Genomic DNA, 7,673 nt, shown 5'->3' with positions numbered 1-7,673 from the left:
ATATACAATGTGAGCAAGTGAGGTGAGATAAGGGAGGTGAAGGCAAACAAATATATGTATAAATAAATAAAAATATAAAAGGCCATGGAGGCGAAGTGAGTACAACACAGCAAGTAAAATAAAAACTAAAAAAACACTGGAATGGTTGGTTTGCAGTGGAAGAAAGTGCAAAGTAGAGACAGAAATAATGGGGTGCAAAGGAGCAAAATAAATTAATAAATAAATACAGTAGGTAAAGAGGTAGTTGTTTGGGCTAAATTGTAGATGGGTTATGTACAGGTGCAGTAATCTATGAGCTGCTCTGACAGCCGGTGCTTAAAGCTAGTGAGGGAGATAGGTGTTTCCAGTTTCAGAGATTTTTGTAGTTCGTTCCAGTCATTGGCAGCAGAGAACTGGAAGGAGAGGCGTCCAAAGGAAGAATTGGTTTTGGGGGTGACTAGAGAGATATACCTGCTGGAGCGCGTGCTACAGGTAGGTGCTGCTATGGTGACCAGCGAGCTGAGATAAGGGGGGACTTTACCTAGCAGGGTCTTGTAGATAACCTGGAACCAGTGGGTTTGGCGACGAGTATGAAGCGAGGGCCAGCCAACGAGAGTGTACAGGTCGCAGTGGTGGGTAGTATATGGGGCTTTGGTGACAAAACGGATGGCACTGTGATAGACTGCATCCAATTTATTGAGTAGGGTTTTGGAGGCTATTTTGTAAATGACATCACCGAAGTCGAGGATTGGTAGGATGGTCAGTTTTACAAGGGTATGTTTGGCAGCATGAGTAAAGGATGCTTTGTTGCGGAATAGGAAGCCAATTCTAGATTTGACTTTGGATTGGAGATGTTTGATGTGAGTCTGGAAGGAGAGTTTACAGTCTAACCAGACACCTAGGTATTTGTAGTTGTCCACATATTCTAAGTCAGAGCCGTCCAAAGTAGTGATGTTGGACAGGCGGGCAGGAGCAGGCAGCGATCGGTTGAAGAGCATGCATTTGGTTTTACTTGTATTTAAGAGCAGTTGGAGGCCACGGAAGGAGAGTTGTATGGCATTGAAGCTCGCCTGGAGGGTTGTTAACACAGTGTCAAAAGAAGGGCCAGAAGTATACAGAATAGTGTCGTCTGCGTAGAGGTGGATCAGAGAATCACCAGCAGCAAGAGCGACATCATTGATGTAAACAGAGAAGAGAGTCGGTCCAAGAATTGAACCCTGTGGCACCCCCATAGAGACTGCCAGAGGCCCGGACAACAGACCCTCCGATTTGACACACTGAACTCGATCAGAGAAGTAGTTGGTGAACCAGGCGAGGCAATCATTAGAGAAACCAAGGCTGTCGAGTCTGCCAATGAGGATGTGGTGATTGACAGAGTCAAAAGCCTTGGCCAGGTCAATGAATACGGCTGCACAGTATTGTTTCCTATCGATGGCGGTTACGATATCGTTTATGACCTTGAGCGTGGCTGAGGTGCACCCATGACCAGCTCTGAAACCAGATTGCATAGCGGAGAAGGTGTGGTGGGATTCGAAATGGTCGGTAATCTGTTTGTTGACTTGGCTTTCGAAGACCTTAGAAAGGCAGGGTAGGATAGATATAGGTCTGTAGCAGTTAGGGTCAAGGGTGTCCCCCCCTTTGAAGAGGGGGATAACCGCAGCTGCTTTCCAATCTTTGGGGATCTCAGACGACACGAAAGAGAGGTTGAAGAGGCTAGTAATAGGGGTGGCAACAATTTCAGCAGATAGTTTTAGAAAGAAAGGGTCCAGATTATCTAGCCCGGCTGATTTGTAAGGGTCCAGATTTTGCAGCTCATTTAGAACATCAGCTGACTGTATTTGGGAGAAAGAGAAATGGGGAAGGTTTGGGCGAGTAGCAGAGGGGAGGGCAGTGCTGTTGTCCGGGGTAGGGGTAGCCAGGTGGAAAGCATGGCCAGCCGTAGAAAAATGCTTATTGAAATTCTCAATTATAGTGGATTTGTCGGTGGTGACAGTGTTTCCTATCTTCAGAGCGGTTGGAAGCTGGGAGGAGGTGTTCTTATTCTCCATGGACTTTACGGTGTCCCAGAACTTTTTTGAATTTGTGTTGCAGGAAGCAAATTTCTGCTTGAAAAAGCTAGCCTTGGCTGTTCTAACTGCCTGTGTATATTGGTTTCTGGCTTCCCTGAAAAGTTGCATATCACGGGGGCTGTTCGATGCTAATGCAGAACGCCATAGGATGTTTTTCTGTTGGTTAAGGGCAGTCAGGTCAGGAGAGAACCAAGGGCTATATCTGTTCCTGGTTCTAAATGTCTTGAATGGGGCATGCTTATTCAAGATGGTGAGGAAGGCATTTTTAAAAAATGACCAGGCATCCTCTACTGACGGGATGAGATCAATATCCTTCCAGGATACCCCGGCCAGGTCGATTAGAAAGGCCTGCTCGCTGAAGTGTTTCAGGGAGCGTTTGACAGTGATGAGTGGAGGTCGTTTGACCGCTGACCCATTACGGATGCAGGCAATGAGGCAGTGATCGCTGAGATCTTGGTTGAAAACAGCAGAGGTGTATTTGGAGGGCAAGTTTGTTAGGATGATATCTATGAGGGTACCCGTGTTTACGGAATTGGGGTGGTACCTGGTAGGTTCATTGATAATTTGTGTGAGATTGAGGGCATCAAGCTTAGATTGTAGGGTGGCTGGGGTGTCGAGCATGTTCAAATTTAGGTCGCCTAGCAGCACGAGCTCTGAAGATAGATGGGGGGCAATCAGTTCACATATAGTGTCCAGAGCACAGCTGGGGGCAGAGGGTGGTCTATAGCAGGCGGCAACGGTGAGAGACTTGTTTTTAGAGAGGTGGATTTTTAAAAGTAGAAGTTCAAATTGTTTGGGAACAGACCTGGATAGTATAACAGAACTCTGCAGGCAGTCTTTGCAGTAGATTGCAACACCGCCCCCTTTGGCCGTTCTATCTTGTCTGAAAATCTTGTAATTGGGGATGAAAATGTCTGAATTTTTGGTGGTCTTTCTAAGCCAGGATTCAGACACGGCTAAAACATCCGGGTTGGCAGAGTGTGCTAAAGCAGTGAACAAAACAAACTTAGGGAGGAGGCTTCTAATGTTAACATGCATGAAGCCAAGGCTATTACGGTTACAGAAGTCATCAAAAGAGAGCGCCTGGGGAATAGGAGTGGAGCCAGGTACTGCAGGGCCTGGATTCACCTCTACATCACCAGAGGAACAGAGGAGGAGTAGGATAAGGGTACGGCTAAAAGCTATGAGAATTGGTCGCCTAGAGCTACTAGAGCAGAGTAAAAGGAAGTTTCTGGGGGCGATAAAATAGTTTAAAGGAATAATGTACAGACAAAGGTATGGTAGGATGTGAATACAGTGGAGGTAAACCTAGGTATTGAGTGATGATGAGAGAGATATTGTCTCTAGAAACATCATTGAAACCAGGTGATGTCATCGCATATGTGGGTGGTGGAACTGAGAGGTTGGATATGGTATAGAGAGCAGGGCTAGAATCTCTACAGTGAAATAAGCCAATAAACACTAACCAGAACAGCAATGGACAAGGCATATTTACATTAAGGAGAGGCATGCTAATCGAGTGATCAATAAGGGTCCAGTGAGTAGAGGTTGGTTGGGGTCGTGGCGATCCAGACAGCTGGCCGGGTATATGGCTATCGGTAGCAGCATAGGATGGAGGTCTGTTTGTAGATACCTCGTGCGTTTCCGTCGGTAGGTTAGTGGGGTTCCGTGTAGTGGGGTTCCGTGTGGTAGAGGGGATCAATCCAAATTGGCAAAATAGATATAGTGACCCAAGGAAAAAAATAAAAATAATAATAATAATAATAATAGTTGTCCGATAAACTTGTTCAGATAGCAGCCGATAAGACAGCTAACGATTAGCGGGCCTCAGATGAGCGTTCAGGTAACGTCGGGACGGAGGTGCCAGTTGGATAAATCCCTCGGGCAGATAACGTCGGCAGTCAGTCGCGGCAGTCAGTCGTGAAGGCCCCTGTGGGGTTCCGTATCTGCAGCAGCAACAAAAGAAACGGGTCCGGATGGTGATGGAACTCCTCAGCTGGCTAGCTCCAGAATGATTTGAGTTTGCTCCGGGGTCGACGTAAGCCAATAGTCACACGGTTTGCAGCTAGCTAGCTGCGAAATCAAGGTACAAGTGTCCAGAGCCTGCGGCTGGAATCCGGGGAAACTGAGAGAAAAAAAGTCCCGGAATGCTCCGGTCCGAGTCGCGTTGCACAAAAGTGCCGGTAGATTATCGAGCTAAAGGAATAGCTGATGACCACAAAACGTGGGCAGCTGAAACACCAACGCTAGCCAGCAAACCGGCTAATTTCGGGGCAGCTACAGATAGATGGGATGGTTGGAGGATACCACTAGGGACAATTCAGTTCACGTCCAAAAACCAATGCGGCAAATACGTTTCAATTTATCATCACAATGACCACAATCACTGAGTTGCCAGAACATACAAACAATAGATTGTTTATTTAGGAAAATAAGAACTGTTCAAAGTTTTATGTACAGTTTAACTAGGGCGGCAGGTAGCCTGGTGGGTAGGAGAGTTTGGGCCAGTAACCGAAAGGCAAAACATCTATCATTCTGCCCCTGAGCAAGGCAGTTAACCCACTGTTCCCCGGGCCCTGAGCAAGGCAGTTAACCCACTGTTCCCCGGGCCCTGAGCAAGGCAGTTAACCCACTGTTCCCCGGGCCCTGAGCAAGGCAGTTAACCCACTGTTCCCCGGGCCCTGAGCAAGGCAGTTAACCCACTGTTCCCCGGGCCCTGAGCAAGGCAGTTAACCCACTGTTCCCCGGGCCCTGAGCAAGGCAGTTAACCCACTGTTCCCCGGGCCCTGAGCAAGGCAGTTAACCCACTGTTCCCCGGGCCCTGAGCAAGGCAGTTAACCCACTGTTCCCCGGGCCCTGAGCAAGGCAGTTAACCCACTGTTCCCCGGGCCCTGAGCAAGGCAGTTAACCCACTGTTCCCCGGGCCCTGAGCAAGGCAGTTAACCCACTGTTCCCCGGGCCCTGAGCAAGGCAGTTAACCCACTGTTCCCCGGGCCCTGAGCAAGGCAGTTAACCCACTGTTCCCCGGGCCCTGAGCAAGGCAGTTAACCCACTGTTCCCCGGGCCCTGAGCAAGGCAGTTAACCCACTGTTCCCCGGGCCCTGAGCAAGGCAGTTAACCCACTGTTCCCCGGGCCCTGAGCAAGGCAGTTAACCCACTGTTCCCCGGGCCCTGAGCAAGGCAGTTAACCCACTGTTCCCCGGGCCCTGAGCAAGGCAGTTAACCCACTGTTCCCCGGGCCCTGAGCAAGGCAGTTAACCCACTGTTCCCCGGGCCCTGAGCAAGGCAGTTAACCCACTGTTCCCCGGGCCCTGAGCAAGGCAGTTAACCCACTGTTCCCCGGGCCCTGAGCAAGGCAGTTAACCCACTGTTCCCCGGGCCCTGAGCAAGGCAGTTAACCCACTGTTCCCCGGGCCCTGAGCAAGGCAGTTAACCCACTGTTCCCCGGGCCCTGAGCAAGGCAGTTAACCCACTGTTCCCCGGGCCCTGAGCAAGGCAGTTAACCCACTGTTCCCCGGGCCCTGAGCAAGGCAGTTAACCCACTGTTCCCCGGGCCCTGAGCAAGGCAGTTAACCCACTGTTCCCCGGGCCCTGAGCAAGGCAGTTAACCCACTGTTCCCCGGGCCCTGAGCAAGGCAGTTAACCCACTGTTCCCCGGGCCCTGAGCAAGGCAGTTAACCCACTGTTCCCCGGGCCCTGAGCAAGGCAGTTAACCCACTGTTCCCCGGGCCCTGAGCAAGGCAGTTAACCCACTGTTCCCCGGGCCCTGAGCAAGGCAGTTAACCCACTGTTCCCCGGGCCCTGAGCAAGGCAGTTAACCCACTGTTCCCCGGGCCCTGAGCAAGATGACGTGGATGTCGATTAATGCAGCCCCCCTTCTCTGATTCAGAGGGGTTGGGTTAAATGTGGAAGACACACCTCTCTGATTCAGATGGGTTGGGTTAAATGTGGAAGACACACCTCTCTGATTCAGATGGGTTGGGTTAAATGTGGAAGACACACCTCTCTGATTCAGAGGGGTTGGGTTAAATGTGGAAGACACACCTCTCTGATTCAGAGGGGTTGGGTTAAATGTGGAAGACACACCTCTCTGATTCAGATGGGTTGGGTTAAATGTGGAAGACACACCTCTCTGATTCAGATGGGTTGGGTTAAATGTGGAAGACACACCTCTCTGATTCAGAGGGGTTGGGTTAAATGTAGAAGACACACACCTCTCTGATTCAGAGGGGTTGGGTTAAATGAGGAAGACACACCTCTCTGATTCAGATGGGTTGGGTTAAATGTGGAAGACACACCTCTCTGATTCAGAGGGGTTGGGTTAAATGTGGAAGACACACCTCTCTGATTCAGAGGGGTTGGGTTAAATGTAGAAGACACACACCTCTCTGATTCAGAGGGGTTGGGTTAAATGAGGAAGACACACCTCTCTGATTCAGATGGGTTGGGTTAAATGTGGAAGACACACCTCTCTGATTCAGAGGGGTTGGGTTAAATGTAGAAGACACACACCTCTCTGATTCAGAGGGGTTGGGTTAAATGAGGAAGACACACCTCTCTGATTCAGAGGGGTTGGGTTAAATGAGGAAGACACACACCTCTCTGATTCAGAGGGGTTGGGTTAAATGTAGAAGACACACACCTCTCTGATTCAGAGGGGTTGGGTTAAATGAGGAAGACACATCTCTCTGATTCAGAGGGGTTGGGTTAAATGTAGAAGACACACACCTCTCTGATTCAGAGGGGTTGGGTTAAATGAGGAAGACACACACCTCTCTGATTCAGAGGGGTTGGGTTAAATGTAGAAGACACACACCTCTCTGATTCAGAGGGGTTGGGTTAAATGAGGAAGACACATCTCTCTGATTCAGAGGGGTTGGGTTAAATGTAGAAGACACACACCTCTCTGATTCAGAGGGGTTGGGTTAAATGTAGAAGACACACACCTCTCTGATTCAGAGGGGTTGGGTTAAATGTAGAAGACACACACCTCTCTGATTCAGAGGGGTTGGGTTAAATGAGGAAGACACATCTCTCTGATTCAGAGGGGTTGGGTTAAATGTAGAAGACACACACCTCTCTGATTCAGAGGGGTTGGGTTAAATGAGGAAGACACATCTCTCTGATTCAGAGGGGTTGGGTTAAATGAGGAAGACACACCTCTCTGATTCAGAGGGGTTGGGTTAAATGAGGAAGACACACCTCTCTGATTCAGAGGGGTTGGGTTAAATGAGGAAGACACACCTCTGATTCAGAGGGGTTGGGTTAAATGTAGAAGACACACACCTCTCTGATTCAGAGGGGTTGGGTTAAATGAGGAAGACACACCTCTCTGATTCAGAGGGGTTGGGTTAAATGAGGAAGACACACACCTCTCTGATTCAGAGGGGTTGGGTTAAATGAGGAAGACACACCTCTCTGATTCAGAGGGGTTGGGTTAAATGAGGAAGACACACCTCTCTGATTCAGAGGGGTTGGGTTAAATGAGGAAGACACACCTCTCTGATTCAGAGGGGTTGGGTTAAATGAGGAAGACACACACCTCTCTGATTCAGAGGGGTTGGGTTAAATGTAGAAGACACACACCTCTCTGATTCAGAGGGGTTGGGTTAAATGTAGAAGACA

Source organism: Salvelinus alpinus, chromosome 30 (genome assembly GCF_045679555.1).
Source record: "Salvelinus alpinus chromosome 30, SLU_Salpinus.1, whole genome shotgun sequence".
NCBI classification, from domain to species: domain Eukaryota; kingdom Metazoa; phylum Chordata; class Actinopteri; order Salmoniformes; family Salmonidae; genus Salvelinus; species Salvelinus alpinus.
Note: the sequence above shows the minus strand (reverse complement) of the source record.